This window comes from Desmodus rotundus, chromosome 8, assembly GCF_022682495.2.
Source record: "Desmodus rotundus isolate HL8 chromosome 8, HLdesRot8A.1, whole genome shotgun sequence".
Lineage (NCBI taxonomy): Eukaryota > Metazoa > Chordata > Mammalia > Chiroptera > Phyllostomidae > Desmodus > Desmodus rotundus.
In genome coordinates, this window is record NC_071394.1 from 48,620,350 (window position 1) to 48,643,998 (window position 23,649).

Below are 23,649 nucleotides of genomic sequence, written 5' to 3' on the forward strand. Positions count from 1 at the left end.
CCCTCCTGCTTTGTTCTTCTTTCTCAACATTGCTGCAGCTATTTGTGGTTGTTTATGGTTCCATATAATTTTTGAAATATTTGTTCTATAACTGTGAAATATGTCATTGGTACATTAATAGGAATTTCCTTCTTAAGTGGCTCCCAGAGTTGTAGGAATGGTCTTACCATTTGCAACCAAGCTTAAACCAAATGTATTACTTTATCATCCATAAGTGGATTGCAAACATTCTGCTTTTATCAATTTCCAAATAGCATATGATGACTTCTCTTCTAAAAAAGAGAAAAGAAAATATGTTAATGAGCTGGAGACTTCCACTATCTGAAATGTTTTGCAAAGGTATATTTACCTTTCTTCATATAGATTTTTATTCTCGAGAAAAGATGTTGTATATTTGTAGAAAATAGACTATAGACCCTCAAAGATGTATATGTAACAATCCCTGAAATCCAAGAATGTAGTGAGATTAGCCTGGATGGGTTCAGTGTAATCACAGAAGAGGAAGGAGAGAAATCCAAGCAGAAGAAGGGCTGTACCTGGTTTGAAGATGGAGGGGACCACTTGGAAAGTATAGGCAAAAACTGAATTCCGCCAACACCAGGGAACCTGGAAGAGGACTCTGGGCTTCTGATAAGAATGACAACACCCATCCACAACTTGATTTCTGCCCTGTGAGACCCAGAGAACCCAGCCACTCTGAGCTAGACTTTCAACTAAGAGTAACATGAGATAATAAATAGGTTATAACATACCATGTATGTGTGATTTGTTAGGGTGACAATAAAAAATGAATATAATTTTTAACTGATGCCTAAATATGTATTATAATATAAAGTATGCACAGATTGTGGAATTAGTCTGTGAGTCATTATATCTGTACAGTATAAAATCAAACTTAATATTCCCAAAGTCCTAGGCCTATAAATGTACGGAAATCATAATCACTTTTTATCAGTTCTACATTTGTTCATCAATGGGGAAAATAATCCAATAAACATTCTTATTTGATGTAATTGGTTTTTATAATAAAGCATTAACCTTAGGGTTGTTTATCATTTATACCCTTTTCATACATGGCCCAAATAATCTGGTAAAAGCCCTATAATATCATATGTAGTTATGTTTAAATATTTAATACATTGTTCTGTTTCCACATAGTTCTAAAATCCACAGTGATAAAATCTTTGAAAGTCAAGAAATGTATTTTATGCTTATGTTTTATACCCAGCACTTTGTGTAGGTGACATGTGTACAATTAACGTTTATTTAATGAATGTCTGATATAATAAAAAAATGTCTTGTCTTTTATCAGCTATTAAAATGTGCCTCCCTCTTCTATAATCTCTCTTTTAATAAATTCATTTTTGTGTATTTTTCACTCCTTAATTATTGGAAACCGTGTTTTCCCTAGACTGATTATTTCATGTTGTCTTTAAAAACATAATTTTTGAACATTTCAGTATTAGAAATAATAAGCATTTGTCATTAATGGATAACATTAGAAAAGAATTTATTTTTTAACATATGGGTTTATAGTTTTCTCCCATCAGATTTGCTCATTTAATATACATTTAATATATAGCTCAAAGAAAAATTATACTATACTTTCAACACTAAAATATCTAAATTGCTCATAGAATATTCAAATAATTATCAATTATTTATAGATATGTCTAGTAATCACAACTCTCTAAAAATGAAATTGTAATATATGTTATTACGATATGCATTATGCATCCAAACAAAACCACACATAGCTGACATAGGGGATTGGGTGAGCAGCTGTTGGAGCAAAACGAATGTGTTCAAATTCTCAGAGGATGATTCTTCCTCTTTTACAATCCTAGAATCTGATATCATTTAGGATCTCAGTTCTGTTACTTGATTTGGACAGATGTCAGAAAAAGTGTCTAAGAGACACAATAAGATAATGTCAGGGAGCAGAGCAATCACTATATACCAGTTATCTCTTGAAAGCCACGGTTACTCACCTTATGTGAAATAGGTTGACCACTGATACCTGTACAAGAGAACTTACCCTGTGTGAGTTATGGAGACAGCTGTTCGTTTAAATTATACTAAAATTATGATGCATTATAGTTGCAGGGAAAGATGCCAAAATATCTTTCTTATGAACATATATGTGTTATTATAATTATATATGATATACAACTATGTATCACATACTGTCCTATACAACATACCTGTGGTAGATTGCATTCTTGTTACAATGCTTTAATCTTAACTCCATGTATCCATGTCCTTTTCCATGTGAATTTATAGTTTCTCCTACAAGGAATGGGAGTATATTTATTTCCCTTCCTTATTGATGTTTGATTTGTTTTTTTTCCTGTGGGATATTAGCAGACACACTAAAAAGAAAGGCTCAGCTCATACCTCCCATCAGCTAGAGAACAAGATGCATCAGGTAGCCCACTGGTTAAGGTAAGTGAGAGACAGGAGGTGGCCCCCTGTACACAGCCTGCAGGTGGAAACTCTGCCTAACCTAATTGTGGATCAGTCAGCGCACAGCCCCTGCAGAGTCGTGTGAGAAAAAAAAATAGCTGTTTGGAGCAAGTGAGCTTTGGAATGCAATGTTACACAATTATTATAACAATAAATGATAAAATGCTTTTCAAGTAATTAAATACCCATGTTTATAAGAATAGAATGAATGATTCCCAAGCATTCAATGCATGTACTAATAATTCTAATATACTTTTTTAAATGTTGATAAAGCTGTTTTACTTCAAATATTCTCACTATGGCTGTATTATACCAATAGAAATTTTTTTGGCAGTAATTGAAACTTCATATGTACATTTTCTTTTATGTATGCCTTTCTGTTTTTTCCTTAGGTGAAAAATCAAAAACAATTCTGAGGACAGAATAAGAAAAAAATACAAGCAGATGCACAACTGAGAGTTTCTGATATATTCTTCATTTTATTGGAAGAACTCCAGATTTTTCTACTAAAAAATACATTCAAGAAAAGTAACTAGGATAATATACACTTGAGCTACTGTACTCATACAGGCACCAGAAGGAGGCATTCCTTAGCTATCATTATTGAATAAAAAGAAGCTTTTGTAGAGGCTGAAAAGAGATTTCATTTTGACTTATGATGTCCATAAATTATATTCTTGCAGGTGTTGTGAGCATATCCATAATTTTTACAACTCCCATCTGTTATAGCTTCATAAGTAAAATATTTTTCTTTCAAATTGTTCATTGCTCATGTTTTATTTTCTCCTTTTGAATCAATTACATCACTTAGAAAAACAAAAATAACAAATCTAGTCAGATCAAACAAATATAGTTGGCTAAATAAAAATGCATGAAATGTTTGATCAAAATGATTCAATATTTTGTGCTTCTATTGGTTCATGTTTCAAAAAGAGGAGACAACAAGAACTCTTTTTTTTCTTTATTTTTATTGTTGATACTATTGCAGATACCCCAAATTTTTCTCTTTGCCCTTCTCCTCCTAACTCCTACTCCCTCTTACCTCTGACCATCACAACAGTTGTATGTGCACATGTGTTATACATATATGTTCCTGGGCTAACCCCTCCATCTTCTTTCACAGAAGTAAAACCTCAGACATCTCTCAGAGCAATATTTTGGCATATATGTCTGCTACAGCAATGGGAATAAAGAAAAAAAAAATGGGACAACATTAACTTAAAAAGTTTCTGCACAGCAAAATAAACCATCAATAAAATATAAAGGGAACCCACTGTATGGGATAACATATTTTCCAATGACACATCTGATAAGAGGTTAATATCCAAAATATGTAAAGAATGTAAACAACTCAAAGAACATGTATAAAAGGCAAAAGATTTATACGATCTGAAGAGAAACCAGAGTACCAAAGAACATGTATAAAGGGCCCATAGACAAAGCCAAAGTTGGGTAAGGTTGAGGGTGGGAGGTGGGGATGGGTGGGGTGGGGGGCCAAGGTTCATGGAAATGGAGTCAACTGTCCTTGGAAAACAATAAAAAAATTGTTAAAAAAATAAACAAAATTGGTAATGATCTTAAAAATGCTAAATAAATAAATATGTATTAATTCCAGTGGGAAAAAATAAATAAAAAGCCTACTGTTACCAGCAAAAAAAAAAAGTTTTTCAAATATCTTTAATGTCTGGCTTAATGGGTATCAATTGGACTTTCATATCTGCTGTATTCAATCTGTTGCACTATCTCAGGTAGTCTTCGGAAAACCATAGATTCATAATAGAATGGGAGTAAAAATTAGCATTTTAGTATGATAATAAAAATAGTTTTGACTTCGTAAAAAAAAACAAATAAAATGTAAAAAATGGGCAAAGAACCTGAACAAACACTTCTCCGAAGAGAACATAGGGAGGGCCAGAAGACATATGAAAAAATGTTCAACATCACTAATTATCAGAGAAACAAGTCTTGAGACCAGAGTTTTAGGCAGAGGTTTACATTTATGGCTGTTGCAAAGTGAAAAAAAAATTCTAAAATGAAAATAAGGGATTACTATAATTAATCATTTACTAATTTAACATTAGTATCCACTGGTGTAACCCCATAAAACAATATTCTTTGGGATATCATTTTGTTTCTTCTTATGTACTTTCATAATTGCATGAAATATTTAAATTGCCCTTTTCTTGATATGATAACTGCCCACACTATACAATAAGAAATTAGGTATATATGCATTTAATGATGAAACAGTTGAACATGTTACTGAAAATACCAATAATGTTATATATATATATATATATATATATATATATATATGTGTGTGTGTGTGTGTGTGTGTGTGTGTGTGTGTGTGTGTGTATATACATATATATATATAACAAAAAAAGATCAATGAATCCAATGTCTGATTCTTTGAAAAGATAAAAAACTTTTACAAACCTTTAACTAGACTCACCAACAACAACAACAAAAAAAGAAAAATGATTACTGAAGCAAAGAAATACAAAGGACTGTAAGAAAATTTTAACATCTGCCAACAAACTGGACAACCTTGATGAAATGGATAAATTCCTAGAAACATCCAATCTTTCAAAACTAAATCAGGAAGAATCAGAGGCTCTGAATAGATAGATTACCCCTAGTGGCTTTGAGTCAGTAATCAAAAACTCCCAACAAAGGCTCTTGACCAGATGGCATCACAGGTGAATTTTATCAAACATTCTGGGAAGAACTAACACCTCTCCTTGTCAATTTCAAAAAAAAAAAATTCAAGAGCAGGAAGGCTTCCAAACTCATTTTACAAGGCCAGCATTATCCTAATTCCAAAACCAGATAAAGACACTACAAAGAAAGAAAATTATAGGCCAATGTTCCTGATGAACATAGATCCTAAAATCCTCAACAAAATATTAGCAAACCAAATATATCAATGCATCAAAGAGATAATACAACATGAGCAAGTGGGATGTACTCTGTTAATTCAAGATTGGCACCACATTCCCAAATCAATACATGTGATTCACCACATAAACAAAATGAAGGATGAAAACCACATGCAGAAGAAACATTTGATAAAATCCAACAGCACTTGTGAATAAAACTCTCAACAAATTGGGAATCGAGGGAACATACCTAAACATAGTAAAGGCTATATAGGACAAAACCACTGCCAGCATCATACTCAATGGGAAAAAACTACAAGTGTCTCTTTTAAGTTCAGAAAAAAGAAAAGGATATCCAGGTTCACCTCTCTTATTCAACATAGTACTGGAAGTCATAACCACAGCAATCAGACAAGAAGAAGAAGAAATAAAGGCACCCAAGTTGGAGAGGAAGAAGTAAAACTGCCATTATTTGCAGACGATATAATACTATACATAGAGAAACAAAGTTTCCAACAAGAAACTACTAGAACTAATTAATGAATTAATGAAAGTAGCAGGATATAAAATTAATATCCAGATATCAGTTGTATTTATATGCCAATGACAAACTAACAGAAAGGGAAATTAAGAAAACAATCTCATTCACAATTGCTTCAAAAACAATAAAATACCTAGGAATAAATCTAACCAAGTATTTAAAAGACTTGTACTCAGAAAAATTTAGGACACTGAAGAAAGAAATTGAAGATACTAATAAGTGGAAGCACACATCATGTTCAGGGATAGGAAGAATTAACATCATTAAAATGTCCATACCACCCAAAGCAATCGATAGATACAATGCAATTCCTATCTATCAAGATTCAAATGATATATTTCACTGAACTAGAACAAATATTTCAAAAATTTATATGCATCCACAAAAGACCCTGCAACAGCAATCCTGAGAAAGAAGAATAAAGTTGGAGGAATCATGCTGCCTATTATCAAACTATACTATAAGGCCATAGTAATCAAAATAGCATGGTATTAGCATAAAAATAGATACATAGATCAATGGAACAGAATAGAAAGCTCAGGCATAAACCCATACATTTATAGTCAATTAATATTCAACAGAGGAAGCAAGTACATACATTGGGCTAGCGATAGTTTATTCAATAAATAATGTTTGGAAAATTGGGTCAATATATGCAGAAAAATAAAATTAGACCATCTTTTCACAACACACACAAGAAAAAATTCAAAATGGATTAAAGACATAAATGTTAGACCCCAAACCACAAAATACTGAGAAAACATAGGCCGTACATTGCAGACATAGCCCATAGCAATGTTTTATCAGATATATTTCCCCAGGCATGGGGAAAAAAAGAAAAAGAAACAAATAGGGATACATCAAACTAAAAAGGTTTTGCACAGCAAAGGAAAAATAAACAACAAAATAGAAAGACAACTCACAGAAAGGGAGAACATATTCATTGATACATCTGATAAGGGGTTAATTTCCAAGATGTACAAAGAACTTAGAAAACTGAACACCAAAAAAACAAACAACCCACTTAAAAAATGGGTAAAGGAACTGAATAGACACTTCTCCAAGGAGGACATACAGATGTCCAATAAACATAAGAAAAGATGCTCCTTGTCACTAATCATCATAGATACTCAAATTAAAACCAAAATGAAATATCACCTCACACCTGTCAGAAGAGCAATCGAAATAAATCAACAAACAGCATGTGCTAGTGAAAATGTGGAGAAAGAGGAACCCTTTTGAACTGTTGGTGGGAATGCAGATGGTGCAACCACTGTGGAAAGCAGTATGGAGATACCACAAAAAATTAAAAGTGGATCTGCCTTTTGACCCAGCTATCCCACTACTGGGAATATATCTAAAGAAACCCAAAACACCAATTCAAAAGAACATAAGCACCCCTATGTTCATTGCAGCATTATATGTAATTGCCAAGATATAGAAGCAGCCCAAGTGTCCATCAGCATGTAAATGAGTTAAACAACTATGGGACATTTATACAATGGAGTACCAGTCAGCCATAAAAAGGAGAAAATTTTACTCTTTGTGACAGCATGGGTGGACCTGGAGAACATGATGCGAAGTTGAATAAGCCAGTCAGAGAAAGATAAATACCATATGATGTCACTCATATGTGGAATCTAAGGAGCAAACTTAGCTAACAACAAAATTGTACTGATAGGTGGCGAGCAGGATGACAGCTAGTGTGGGGAGAGGTGAGAAGTTAGAAGGATTGAGCAAAAAGGAAATGGACTCCTGGACATGAACAATGGTGTGGTGATTGCTTTGGGAACTGTTTAGTATGGGGTAAATGGTAATGGGAAAATAAAGAAAATTTTACAAAGTTATTTAAAAAGATAAATATTTAGAAAATATGAATAAATATAAAAGATATGCCAACCAAATTACCTATTTGAGAGTGAAAAGTAATATATGGATTCTGTATACCTTAAACTTTATTTATCTATGTAGAACATTTAATTTACTCAATTTTTAGTAAAATAAATTTATTTAAGAAATTATATATATATGTATATATATAAATTATATAGGCACTGTGGTTACTATAATTTACTTCAGCTAAGTACATTGTTAGCTAGAATAAAGTCAGTTTGATTTAATGAATAGAATATGCTATATTTGTTTCCTATTGTTGCTGCAACAAATTACCACAAATTTTTGAACTTAAAATAATGCAAACTTATTTTAAAGTCGTTGTCTTTATAAGTCCAAAGCTGGTGTTAATGGGCTAAATCAAGGTGTGAGCAGGGTTGAATATTTTCTGGAGTTTGTAGGAGCAAATTCACTTTCTTGCCTTTCTAACTTGTAGAGGCTGCATGCATTTTTTTGTCTCCTGGACAATCATCAAGCTCACTTCGGGTTGCATTGTGACATCTACTTCTATGATTCTAACTCCCCTCTTCCCTTTCACTTTTAAGGATCTTTGTGATTACTTTGGCCTCAACCTTATAATCCAATAAAATTTTCAGTCATGTGGCTCAATATAATCACTAATGCTAGTCTTTTTTGCCATTAAATTACAGGTTCTAGGGGTTAGGACACAGATATCTTTGAAGGGAACATTATTCTATTTATTGTATGTACTATAATATAGAAGCTAGCAATTTCTTCTACAACTCTCTTAATTCTCAAAATACAATAAGTTGAGAAGGATAATCTGTTCAAAATGGGTAAGTTTAACCCAGGATCCATCAATGAGTGAATGGATAAAGATGTGTATATACACACATATACATATATGTATACACATATACATACATGTACTTATATATAATTACATGCTCACACATATATACATATATGTTGTGAATTTATATATAGTACTTCACATTGTGTGTGGAATATTATTCAGCAATTAAAAAGAATGAAATCTTGCCATTTACAATATGGATGGCTCTAGAGGGTATTATGCTAAGTGAAATAAGTGAGACAGAGAAAGACATATGCACAAATGCCACATAGTTTCACTTACATATGGAATCTAAAAGAACACAAAACAAATTAACAAACAAAACAGAAGCAGACACACAGATATAAACAACAAACTGATCACCAGAGGAGAAAGGGGTGGGGGAATGCGTGAAAAAGGTGAAGGGAATAAGAGATATAAACTTTCACTTATAAAATAAATAAGTCACAGGGATTTAATGAAGAGCATAAAGAATATAGTTGGTAATGTTATAACTTGGTATGGTAAGAGATAGTCACCAGACATCTTAGTGTCCATGCAGTAAGGCATAAAAATGTTGACACTACGTTGCACACCCGAAGCTAATATAACATTGTATACCAACTATTGAAGTTGTTTAACATCAGTTAGTTCGGGGCTAGAAAACCAAATGCGTACCTAATTATTAAGTCAAATGAAATGGGATGTTTTTATTTTGAGGTCTTTAACTTAGAATGTATTCGTCTCTGTTCTTCTGAACATTAGAGGATGGTTTTCACAAGAATTTGATAAGCATTTGACCTAAATCATATAAATGCAGAATACAGTTAAAATTTTAGAAGTATAGCAGTGTTTCCACAACATTTTTGTTTTGCAATTGACAATAGGGTAATAAACGAGCATTACTTCCCAATGCATTACATAAATTAAAACATGCATTTCTAAGATTATAAGTATTATTAACCTTTGCTATGTAACCTGATATTTATTATTGTTCTTATCTATTTTATTTTCAAAAATATTTCTAGACATGAATAATGAAAAAATAAATTTACTTTGACACCTAATCTGTAGTTTGAAACATGATTCCTTATAGCAGTGTTGAACTATATGGACTCTGGTGTAAAACAGCTTGTACACCAGTATGTGCAATTTTCCTCTAAAAACATTATAATAAGAAGAATTTTGTGGTTATTTTTGTGAATTTTTGGTTAACACCTAGAATATCATAGTTTTAAGATAGTAACATGTATCTCCTTTTATTCAGAGAATACATTATTATTCTCAGGAACTTGTAAGTGTGCAATTAATTTTTGAAAGAATCCTTGATTTTGATTTTTCCTCATTAACAATACATCACCATTCATTAAGCCCTATTATACTTTCAAAATATACATAAATCTATCTTTTTACCCTATTTCCACCATACCTCTCTAAATAACAGTATTACTTGTTTATGCAATTTTTTCCTAAATAATGTTTAGTGTTTCTATTCTCAACCTTTCTCAATTTAGAATGTTCATATTAAAACATAAAACTAATTTCAAACACCCCAGTGTCTTTGCATTGTAAATGTACAGATATCTAAACTATTTAACATAGTCTAATGTTCAATATAATCAGCTTCCAATCTCAATCAGCTAGTTTTGTTCCACAACAAATCCATGACAAATTATCCCAGAATTTAGCAGCTGAGAACCACATTTTTGGGTTTACAATTTGGTTTTTTGAAAAGTTGGGCTGGGCTCTGAGACAAAGTTCAAAGTTCAGATGATCTGGGCTGGGCTCACTCCTGCACCTGTGGGGAGCTGCCAAGTCCACTGGGGACGAGCTAACACTTAACTGAGATGCCTCAATTCTCCATGTGTACTTCCATCCTTTAGCACAGTGATTTTCTTTATTTTTCTTTTTTTTAACTTATTGTTATTCAATTACAGTTGTATGCCTTTTCTCCCCATCCCTCCACCCCACCCCAGCTGAACCCACCTCCCTCCCCCACCTCCACCCTCCCCCCTGATTTTGTCCATGTGTCCTTTATAGTACTTCCTGTAATCCCCTCTCCTCACTGCCCCCTCCCCACTCCCCCCTGGCTATTGTTAGATTGTTCTTAACTTCAATGTCTCTGGTTATATTTTGTTTGCTTTTTTCTTCTGTTCATTATGTTCCATTTAAAGGCGAGATCATATGCATCACTAGCCATTAGAGAGATGCAAATTAAAACCACAATGAGGTACCATCTCACACTGGTCAGAATGGCCATCATAAGCAAATCAACAAACAAATGTTGGAGAGGATGCGGAGAAAAGGGAACCCTAGTGCACTGTTGGTGGGAATGCAGACTGCTGGGGCACACTGGTGTACCACAGAATTTTTAAAACATGTAATACTTGAACTATTTAGTTGGGGGGCACTGACCTTTTTTCCCTTAGACAATAACCGTTCAGTGTGAAGGAATCAAAATTATACCTATTGTTTTTGTCAAATTGGCAAAAAACATATTTTTTGGTGTGCCACAGAGCTTTACTAATTAGTTCTCGTATGTGTGCCATGAGATTAAAAAGTTTGAAAATTGCTTCCCTGGCATAACAGTCAGTTTATTTGCATAGAGGTAATGTTTGATGAGGGAGAGTAGAATTGTACAAAGCTTTTTGAGCTTAGTATTGGAGGTACAACAGCACATCCTGTGTATTCTTTGCCCAAAGGCAAACCAGACTGAAGGGGTGAGAAACCGATTCCACCTCTCGGTGAGAGCAGCTGGAACAACACAGAGGGCTGGGTAATGAGAAGGAAATTGCCTTTTCCATTTTTGCAAACAGTTTACTACACTAGCCACATCTCTGACCTGCAGTGTACGTTAACTTGACTTCTACCAGCCATCTTTTTCTCACTCACATCAGCCACACTGACCTGATTTCTATTCTTCCAAAAGGCCCACCTTATTGGTAGCTAGATGGTTTTGATTATGCTGCTTCCTCAGTGTTGTCACAGAACTGGCTCCATCTCACTCAGCTCTCAGATCAGATGGCACCTTAAATCACCATATGACGAAGACTTAAAGTTTTTCTGGTGGCTAAAACCTGTGGTCTAAACTCCTCTGCTTTGAAGGGTAAAAAGAGAAACTTAAATTAAATAAGCACTTTAAATTATATACTGGCTCCCACCAGATAATTGCAATAGGCTGTGACCTTGAGGACGTGGACTTCATCATATTAACTAAATCTCAATGCATGCCTATCTCTGGTAGTTATTTAATAATATCTGTTGCTCTAATTTTAAATGAACCTGTACAATTGCTTCAAACCTGAAATAATTATTTTACAAAATATTCAATAGTGTAGGAAAAATAATAATTTCCTGATATTTTTAGGTACAAATTAGGACTCTCCTTCACAATCAGAAGCCCTTTGTGAGCATCTGCTTTGACTTGGCTATTTATTTGTTTTCCCCCCCTCATAACAGAAAAAGGTAATTACCAACTCCTGCTCGTAATTACGAGATTCTTGCCCAGTGCATCTGGTCTGGCTTCTGCCTCTAGAACAGCAAACTACAGCCCTGCCTAAGAGAATTTTGTTAGAACCCAAAGCTTTGTTTCATTTCCTAACTAAATTATTTTTTAAAAATCATTGGACCATGTACCTTCTTAAGTGTGGATGTCATCCACTTACTTCTTTCAATTATGCCATGTTTATGCATCACTATTCTTTGAAGTATGATTAAAATGAAGAGTCATAACAAGCCTTCTCTGTGTTTAATTTTTCATTCTCTATTTTTGGTTTTTGTGTTTGATGGAGGGAAATTTGGACTTCATCCATAAATATGGCACGCACATATGTCCAATTCATGATTTCTTTTTATTTTTCCTTTGGGATATTATGATAGTCACCTTTTAACACATTCAATTCCAAATTTAGTATCTTCCACCCAAAACATAACTTTTCATCTTCTGTAATCTCTTCCTCATTAAATGGTAACCCCTCCTCACAATATGTCCTCTATAAAACCATCCAATGTCAAATATTGCTCTGTTCTTGCTCTCTCCCCCTACTTTGCTTCTGCCAAAATGGTCTCATCCCTATTTACCAGATATATCATGCTGCTCTTGAGCAGAGATGGATATCTAGTAGAAAGAACAAACTTTCAATAGGGAAGCAGAAAATTAAAGTATGATTTAAAAACAATTTGATAGCTGACCTTTAAAAAAAAGAAAAGCATCCAAAGAATCATTACTGAAATTTTATTTGAAAAAATCGGTTGAGCTCTGTCTGGTGTGACACAGTAGACTGAGCACCGGCCTATGAACCAAAGGGTCACTGGTTCGATTCCCAGTCAGGGCACATGCCTGTGTAGCAGGCCAGGTCCCTAGTAGGGGGCAACCACACATTGATGATTATCTTCCTCTCTTACCCTCTGTCCAAAAATAAATAAATAAAATCTTTTTTAAAAAAACGATAAGAATTATTGAGTTTCTTTTTGCAAAAACAGATCAGCATTATTATCTTATCAAATATTTGGCTTGGAGACATTACACAAAAATAGTTCATTATTGAGGACTGCTGAAATTCTTAACCTGATCCTGCTCCTGAAATTCGTCTTTGCTCTTTTCAAGGTCTATGAAACACCTCTTTCTGCAAGATCCATAACGAATAGTAACCCCTCTATTAAAACCCCCGTTGCCTCCACAAAAAAAAAAAAATTAAGAAAAGCTTCCAAGATTTCCGGCCAAGATGGAGGCATAGGTAGATACACTTTCCTTCCTCGCACAATTAAAAGAAGGACAACATTAAGAGTAAAAAAGAAATAACCAGAACTGCCAGAAAATTGAACTGTATGGAAGTCCAATGACCAAGGAATTAAAAAAAAAAAATTCAGTCAGACAGCTAGGAGGGGTGGAGACAGGCAGCTGGGGCGGAGAAGACTCACGGCAAGGTGGTGGCTGGTGGGCCAGGTTGTCCCACATTTCCATGCTAATAAACCTGGAGGAACAAATGGGGAGTGAAACAGACTGCATAACCCAGGTTTCCAGAATGGGGAAATAAAGCCTCAAAAACTCTGATTGAAAAAAATCCATGGGAATTGCAGCAGGGGGAGAAACTCCCAGCCTCACAGAAGAGTTTGTTGGAGAGACCCATAGGGTCCTAGAACTTACACAATACCACCCACCCAGGAATCAGTGACAGAAGGGCCCGATTTGCTTGTGGGTAGCAGAGAAAGTGACTGAAAGCCACTGAGGGCCCAGCAAGCAGCATTGCTCACTTTCGAACCCCGCCTCCAAACAGTGCCACAATGCAGCTATGTGGGTTGCCCCACCCTGGCAAATACCTAAGGTTCCATCCTTTACTAAGTAATGGGTGCGCTGAAACAAAAAAATGTGTCCCATACAAAAGAACAGATCAAAGCTCCAGAAAAAATACAACTAAGCAATTAAGAGATAGCCAACCTATCAGATGCAGATTTCAAAAACACTGATAATCAGGATGCTCACAGAAATGGTTGAGTATGGTCACAAAATAGAGGAGGAAATGAAAGCTATGCAAAGTGAAATAAAGTAAAATGTACTGGGAACCAATGGTGAGAGGAAGGAAACCAGGAATCAAATCAACTGTTTGGACCAGAAGGAAGAAATAAACATTCAACCAGAAAGGAATGAAGAAACAGGAATTGAAAAAAAATGAAGAGAGTCTTGGGAACCTTGAACCTCCAACATTCATCATCTGAATCATATGGGTGCTAGAGGAGAAGAGAAAGAACAAGAAGTTGAAAACTTATTTGAAAATATAATGAAGGAGAACTTCCCTAATTTGGCAAAGGAAATAGACTTCCAGGAAGTCCACGAAACTCAGAGAGTCCCATAGAAGTTGCACCCAAGGAAGCACGGACTAAGGCACACCATAATTACATTACCCAAGATTAAAGATAAGGACAGAACTTTAAAAGCAGCAAGAGAATCCCTGGTGGTGTGGCTCAGTGGATTGAGTGCTGGCCGGTGAATCAAAGAGTTGACGGTTCAATTCCCAGTCAAGGCATATGCCTGGGTTGGGAGAGTATGGGAGGCAACCACACATTGATGTTTCTCTCCCTCTTTCTTCTTCCTTTCCCCTCTCTCTAAAAATAAATAAATAAAATCTTTAAAAAAATAAAAATAAATTTTAAAAAGCAGCAATAGAAAAGGAAGGAGTTACCTACAAAGGAGTTCCCATAAAACTATCAGCTGATTTTTTTAAAGAAACCTTGCAGGCAAGAAGGGCTGGAAGTATGTATTCAAAGCCATGAAAGGCAAGGATCTACATCCAAGATTGCTCTATCCAGCAAAGCTATCATTTAGAATGGAAAGGCAGACAAAGTGCTTCCCAGATAAGGCCAAGTTAAAGGAATTCATAATCACAAAACCCTTATTACATGAAATGTTAAAGGGACTTATCTAAGAAATCGAAGATGATCAAATATATGAACAGTGAAATGACAACAAATGCACAACTATCAACTGCCGAATCTAAAAAAAAAAAAAAGTAAAAATAAAATCTAACTAAGCAAACAACTAGAACAGGAACAGAATCACAGAAATGGAGATCACATAGAGTGTTATCAGTGGGGATGTGAGTGGGGAGAATGGAGGAAAAGATACAGGGAATAAGAAGCATAAATGGTAGGTACAAAATAGACAGGAGGAGGTTAAGAACAGTATAGGAAATGGAGAAGCCAAAGAACTTATATGTACAACCCATGGATATGAAGTAAGGATGGAAATGCTGGAGGGAGTGGGTATAGGGTGAGGGGAATAAAGAGGAGAAAAAAATGGGACAACTGTAGTAGCATGATCAATAAAATATATTTAAAAAAGAGAAAACTTCCAATCCCCAGCTAACTTTTTGCTCTGTCACCTCTGACCACAGCACATTTTGTCTGTATCTTATAGCAGTTACCTCAGGGCTATGGCAGAATCACTGCCATAGCATCCCATAGCATTCATCACTGTGTCCCTCTTGCCCAGGCTGCGCTCAGGCTAGCACATAATTAGAGAGTTAGAAATATTAATAATTAAAACCTTATGAAAATGACATATTTCTTTTTTTGTTAATATGGAAAAGATTATTATATAACCTATAACTTTTCAAGCAGTAAGGCAAGTTTCCAGTTGTCAACCAACTAACTTTCTGCTACTTGTACCAGCTTTCTAAATTTTTTTTTAAAAATTTTTATTGTTATTCTATTACAGTTGTCCCAATTTTTCCACCTTTGCCCTTCTCCACCCAGCCCACCCCCTGGTCCCACAGCCAATCCTCACATTGTTGCCTATGTCCATGGGTCAGTCATACATGTTCTTTGACTTGTCCCTTCTCCTTTCTACCGTTGTCCACCTCCTTCTCCTGTGGTTGCTGTCAGTCTGTTCCATGTGTCCATATTTCTGGGTCTATTTTGCTTGTTAGCTTATTTACTTCATTAGATTCCTCTCATAGGTGAGATGAAATGGTATTTGTCATTCACCAACTGGCTTATTTCACTTAGTGTAATATTCTCCAGTCCCATTCATGCTGTTGCAAAAGGTAGGAGTTCCTTCTCTCTGCTGCATAGTATTCCATTGTGTAAAATTGCTTTTTATAACCAGAACACATTTAAATGTGCAAAATACCTCCTGAAATACTACAGGGATTTTTGTTTGTTTTGTTTTATCCAGTTATTCATTAAGTAGATACTGCACGCTGAAATTGATATATGATTTAAAACTTTACTAGGAAAAATCAATGACAATTTGTTAACATGGGGATATTTTGGGTTTTTTATTTTAAAGATTTTATTTATTTATTTTTAGAGAGAAGAGAGGGGAGGGAGAAAGAGAGGGAGACATCAATGTGTGGTTGCTTCTGGTGCAACCCTTACTAGGGACCTGGCCCGCAACCCAGGCATATGCCCTGACTGGAAATCAAACCGGTGACCCTTTGGTTTGCAGGCCTGTGCTCAATCCACTGAGCTACACCAGGCAGAACCACCTTGTTTTTCTGTACAAGTTTACCCTGAAATCACTGGTAAGCCTTATTCATGATTATTTATTTATAATGCCTTTTATTGCTGTTTTAATTTATCTATTTATTCAAAATATATTTATTTCTTTTTTTAATTTATTGTTTTTCAATTACACTTGTCCCACCTTTTTCTCCATTGCTCACTCCAGCCCCATCTCCCCCCACAATCCCACAGTCAATCCCCAACATTTTCCATGCCCATGAGTCTTCTATTCATTCTTATTCATTTACCTTGGTCTATATATTATTTTATATACTGAGGATAAAACTAAATAAGTATCTAATATTAAGGCAATTAAGTTAAATATTATCCATCTCTTCTTTTAAAATCTTTGAAAGGGCTCTCTGAACTTGAATTGAAATGTAGAAATTAATGGACTTTGACAATACAAATATATGTGTTGGATGAATCTGGACAGAACAAAGGATGGAAAGGAAGAGAAGTGATGTGTACAAAATGTTTAAACAAATTATATGGTGTCTAAATTGAGGGTTGAAGAATCAGTTGGTGAGGTGAAGAGTGAATGAGGTTGGCATTTTAGGTAGATACAGAAATGTGAGGAAATCACTGGCAAAAAGAAGAAAAAAGATATTGAGGTAACTGAAAGCATTGGAGTAGCTCGAAGAGATCAAAGGGACATGGCAGTAGATGTGATGGGAGGCAAGTCAATGAGGCTTATCGCTAAATACTTTGTAAGACATATCAAGCATTTCTTCCTTGTGCTTTGTATTGGTTTCTTATTGGTGTTTTAACAAATTACCACAAACTTCATGGCTTAAAGAAAATCCATAAATTTAATATTTTAAAGTGCTGGAGGATGGATCTCTAAAATGAGTCTTATGGGATTAAAATCAAGATGTCAGCAGAACTTCATTTTTTTTTCTTTTTCTGGAGACTGTCTACATTCGATGGTTACACTGCTCTGACTTCTCTACTCATAAGCACATTTCTTTCTCTGACTCCTCTGTCACATTCTTTCTGTTGTAAGAACCTTTGTGATTATGCTGGGCCTACACAATAATTCAGAATAATTTCCCATGCTAATGCCATTAATTTGATCACATTTACAAAGTCCCTTTTGTGATGGAAGGTAATATATTGATACCTTTCAGGAATTAGAATGTGGTCATCTTGAGGATCATTATTCTGTCCACCATCAGCCACACAGTTCAAAGTGATACTATGGGGATGCTGGCTTAATAAAATCATTATCTTTAGAAAAAGACTCCATGTGATGATTTGGATTATTAATTTTAGGAAGATAATTTAGATATTTCAGTGTCTGGGGTTATTGAACATTCTGAATTCCATTGGGGGTGCCATGTATGATTTTTAATCTGTGTCCAAAATTTTAGTTGTGTGTTTTTCTAAAAAGAGAGAACATATAACCTTTATGAGAGTCCCAAAGATACAAAAAAAAAAAAAGTTAAAAACAATTTGCTTAAATGTAATTAAGGTACACATGTCCATGATCTAGGCCTAAGAAAATGCCTGGAACAGGTTTACAAACCAGAAGCTAATGGAATGAATGCCATAGATTTATGTGCTTTATTTAACGCATGTCATGCTTATAATACCTTAGAATTGGGTGGTAACATTATTTTTCATATTTATCCTTTGCCATATATCTTGGAAATCACTATTATCAGTTTTTTTAACCTACCTATTGTTTTTGATAGCTCTAATATATATTCTATAATATATTGTATTTTTTGGATGAATATAATGTATTTAATCATTTTTCTAGATAAAAAATTAGATTTCTCCAATATTTTTCTGTTACAGCCAATGTTATATTTAATCAAGTAGCATAAGGAGAAAACAATGCGTTGTAGTGCTATATTTTTACTCTTTCTATCACTCTTTCTCACTGATATTCTAAAAGTTCTTGTATCATTTACTTTTTGTTTAGAGAATTCTCTACCCATTCTTTTAGGGTAGGTCTATGTGTGAAAAAATTTTTTGGTGTTTCTTGATATGAGAATGTTTTGATTTCCACTTTATTTCTGAAGGATATTTTTTTGAATATATGATTTGCTGTTTCAGGTTATTTTTCTTCCTCCTTTAAAAAATGTGGTGTCCCTCACCACCTGGCTAATTTCACTTAGCATAATGCTCTCTAGTTCCATTAATATGATCTCACCTTTAACTGGAACATAATCAACAAAAGAAAAAAGCAAACAAAATATAACCAGAGACATTGAAGTTAAGAACAATCTAACAATAGCCAGAGGGGAGTGGGGAGGGGACAGTGGGAAGAGGGGACTACAGGAACTATTATAAAGGACACATGGACAAAATCGTGGGGGAGGGAGGTGGGTTCATCTGGGGTGGGGTGGAGGGATGGGGAGAAAAGGCAGACAACTGTAACTGAATAACAACAAATTTTTTTTTTAATCTGGTGTTTTTTCTTTTTCATGTTCACACTTGCAGATATGCTGCTCTTTTCATTGTTTTCCTCTTGAAATAAGGTGCCATTTTTCTCACTGATTTGAAGATTTTTTATGAGCCTTCAGTTTTCCATTTGACTTGATGTGATTTGGTGTATTTTTAAATTTTTTTTAACTCTTTTTTATTGTTCAAGTACAGTAGTCTCCATTTCCCCCCAGCCACTCCCCCACCCCAGCCATCCCCACTTCCCACCCTTGATCCTACCCTTCTTTGGCTTACCCCCCTATGGTTTTGTTCCTGAAAGGCCTTCCCCCTTTCCTGCCCATTATCCTCTCCCACCTCCCCTCTGGTTACTGTCAGTTTATTCTTAATTTGAATGTCTCTGGTTATATTTTGCTTGCTTGTTTGTTTTTTGATTTTTTTAAAGTATATACTCTCACACTCTTTGTGGTTTACTTAGCTAGTTAAATCTGTAATTTTACTTGGGAGAGGGAATTTAAGAATGTTTAGCCATCTTTTTAAAATAATTTTCAGCTTCACTGTTAAGTCCCCTATGTCTCTAGTGTTTTACTCATTATTTTAAATATATATATTTTTGTTGTTCAGATTGAGTAGTTTATATTTTTCTGCCTCCAAACTCACTTGAAATCTTTTCTTTTTTCTTCCATTTTGTACCTATTTATTAATTTTTTTCTCCTAATTGATTTTTTGTATATTTAGTTCTAAAATTTATACTTGGTTTTTCTTTATATCTTCTATGTAACACCTTGCTAAGACTTTCTATTTATTTAGTGATACCTAACTTTTTTCATTTATTTTAAGCATATTCTTAATTTTTTATGAAATATGTCATAATGGCTATTTTAAATTATTCTCAGATAATTTCAAGTTCTCTGTCATCTAAGTGTTAATGTTTATTAATTATCATTCTTCATTCAAGTTGAGATTTCTGTGGCTTGTGGTATGATACTGATAACTAATTTTCCTATTGGCATTGGACTTTTTGGGTGTTATGAGACTCTGGATGTTGTTTAAATATTATGTTGTAGTTGGCTTCTCTTGACAATTCAGTAGAGGAAATGGGCAGCAGTGTCTTATTGTTTCTGTGGGATGAAACTGAACTAACAAGCAAAACAGAGATAGACTCATAGAAAGCAGGCTGACAGCTCTGTGGGAGTGGTGGTTAGGGGTGAGGAGATCGAGGAAAAAGAAAAAGGGCTCATAGACATGGAGGTGGAAGAGGGTTTAAGGGGGATAAATTGTAATGGAAAATAAACAAACAAATAAATAAATAAAATCAATTAAGAGTGATGAGAAAAGGGGTGAGGAGATTAAGAAATACAAATGAGTAGTTACAATAGTCATGAGGATGTAAATTACAGCATAGGAAATGGAGTAGCTAAGGAACTTATACACATGATCCATGGACATGAACAATGGGTGGGGGATTGCCTGAGGGAATGGGAAGTGCTAGGTGCAGGGGGGAAAGGGGGAAAATCAAGACAACAGCAATAGCATAATTGATAAAATATTTTTTTAAAGTCATAAGAAAAGAAAGACTCCCTAGGTATCATCCTCTGACACTCAGGGAACAAGAGTGTGTAAGTTGGCATTCTGGCTTCTGAAGATAACAGCTTACTTTGAAGGGTAAGATGGTCTCATTACTGCCACAACACACAGCATCCACAGACATCCTGGTGGAAATGGAAGTGTGCTCACTAGTACACAGTGGAAATAAAACACTGAGCTCTACTTAGCTTTCTTTCTTTTTTTTGCATTTTTATTTTTTTAAATTAAATACTTTTGAATTTTATTGTTGTTCAAGAACAATTTTCTGCCTTTTCCCCCCACCCCTCCTAACCACCCAAGCCATCCCCACATCCCTCCCCTGTTTCCACCCCACCTTGTTTCTGTCCATGTGTCCTTTATAATTGTTCCTGTAAACCCTTCAAACTTTTCCCCCCATTATCCCCTCCTCTCTCCCCTTTGGTTACTGTCAGTTTGTTCTTAATTTCAATGTCTTTGGTTATATTTGGCTTGCTTATTTGTTTATTCATTAGGTTCCAGTTAAAGGTGAGATCATATAGTATTTGTATTTCACCATCTGGCTTATTTCACTTAGCATAATGCTCTCCAGTTCCATCCATGCTGTCAGGAAAGGTAGGAGCTCCTTCTTTCTTTCTGCTGCATAGAATTCCACTGTGTAAATATACAAAAGTTTTATGATCCACTCATTTACTGATGGACACTTAGGTAGTTTCAGCACTTGTTTATCATAAATTGTACTGAATGAACATTGAGGTGCATATGTTCTTTTGGATTGGTGTTTCAGGGTTCTTAGAATATACTACTATCAGTTGAATTGCTGGGTCAAAAAACAGTTCCACGTTTAGATTTCTGAGGAAATTCCATACTGTTTTCCATAGTAGTTGCACCAGTCTGCAATCCCACCAAAGGTGCACTAGGGTTCCCCTTTGTCCACAACCTCTCCAACACTTGTTTATTGCTTTGTTTATGTTGGCCATTCTGACAGGTGTAAAGTGTTATCTCATTGTGGTTTTAATTCCAATCTTTCTGATGGCTAGCAATACTGAGCATCTTTTCATATGTCTCTGGACCCTTTGTATGTTTTCCTTGGAGAAGTGTCTGTTCAAGTCCTTTGCTCATATTTTGATTGGGTTGTTTGTCTTATTAGAGTGGAGTCATGTGAGTTCTTTATATAATTTGGAGATCAGGCCCTTGTCTGAGATCTCACTGGCAAGTATGTTTTCCCATATGATTGGTTCTTGTTTCATTTTAATGCTCTTTTCTTTAGCCATGCAGAAGCTTTTTATTTTGATGACCTCCCATTTGTTTATTCTTTCCTTTATGTCCCTTGCTCTAGGGGACATATCGGTGAAAATATTGCTGTGTGGAATATCTGAGATTTTCCTGCCTATGTTCTCCTGAAGGATTTTTATGGTGTCACAACTTATATTTAAGGCTTTTGTCCCAATTTGTCCCCTGTTGTTCTCCCCTGCCCTACCCACCTCCCACTCATGCAGCTGATCCCCGTGTCAATGGGTTCTTTATACATGTTCCCTGACCCTATCCCTTCTTTCCTCATGATCTTCTTCTCCTTTCCCTTATGGTTACTGGCCTTTTGTTCTTTATTTCAATGTCTCTGGCTCTATTTTGCTTGTTTGTTTGTTTTGTTGATTAGGTTCCACTTATAGGTGAGATCACATGGTATTAGTCTTTCACTGCCTGGCTTACTTCACACAGCATAATGCTCTCCAGTTCCAAACAATCCAATTAAAAAATGGACAAAGGACCTGAACAAACACTTCTTTAAAGAGGACATACAGAGGGCCCACAGACATATGAAAGGATGCTCAGCATCACTAGCCATCAAAGAGATGCAAATTAAAACCACAGTGAGACACCACTTTACACTGGTCAGAATGGCCATCATTAACAAGTCAACAAACAAGTGCTGGCAATGTTGTAGAGAAAAGGGTACACTGTTGTTGGGAATGCTGACTGGTGCAGCCACTGTGGAAAACAGGATAGATGTTCCTCAGAAAACCAAACATGGAACTGCCTTTTGATCCCATGATTTCACTGCTGAGATTAAACCCTAAGAATCCTGAAACACCAATTCAAAAGAACCTATGCACCCCAATATCCATAGCAGTGTTATTTACAATAGCCAAATGCTGGAAATAGTCTGAGTGTCTATGAGCAAATGAGTGGACAAAAAAACTGTAGTACATTTACACAATGGAATACTACACAGCAGAAAGAAAGAAGGAGCTCCTACACTTTGAGACAGCATGGATGGAACTGTTGCCACATTTTTAAAATGATTTCACAATGACTTCTTTCTTGACACTATTCCATGATCTTAGGATCCAGTCACAAACCTGGGCGATGGATGCTTTCTTGATTCTTTCTGTAGGTGTTAAATTACTACCAGCTGACTGCATTCACGATGTCCACTCTTTCTTCACTGGGGCCTTTAAGGACTTATTTACTGACACATTTAGAGGATGCAGTTGTCTGGTTAGCCCACCAGGTATCACAGTAAGTTGGATTTTCAAGTCCACAGCCATTATTTTTGCAGTTTGTGTAACATGGGCTTTGATATGATCAAATACAAGCAAAGCTGGTTTTAAAAGTAATCCTCCAGGCCTTTGTGACCAGACTTTGATAAAACAAATTTTCATGCCTTCTTCATTCATCCATCATTTTTCATGCATATGGACAATAACTGCACTTGGAATCTCTTCTTTTGGAAATGTTTTTCTTTTAAAAATGATCATAGGTGGTAGCTGTGTCCCATCTGCACAACAGTCTAGAACAACAGTGAAATGTGTTTTCTTATGACCACTAGTTTTAACAGCCACAGTCTTTGCTCCTTTGACATCCACAGCTTTGTTGGATGGCACATCAAATGTGAGTGGGGCCTTATCCATATTAGCAATTTGGGACAGCTCAAAGTTGTAAGTATTTTGAAGATTGTAACATAAGAATTAAATTCCAAAACTTGATTCTCATAGGCTGCCAGAAGGTTTAGGGCAAGTTTTATTTGTGTTCTTATGCTCAAACTTTATCTCTTCATACAGTTTTTTAAAATATATTTTATTGATTATTCTATTATATTTGTCCCAATTTTTTCT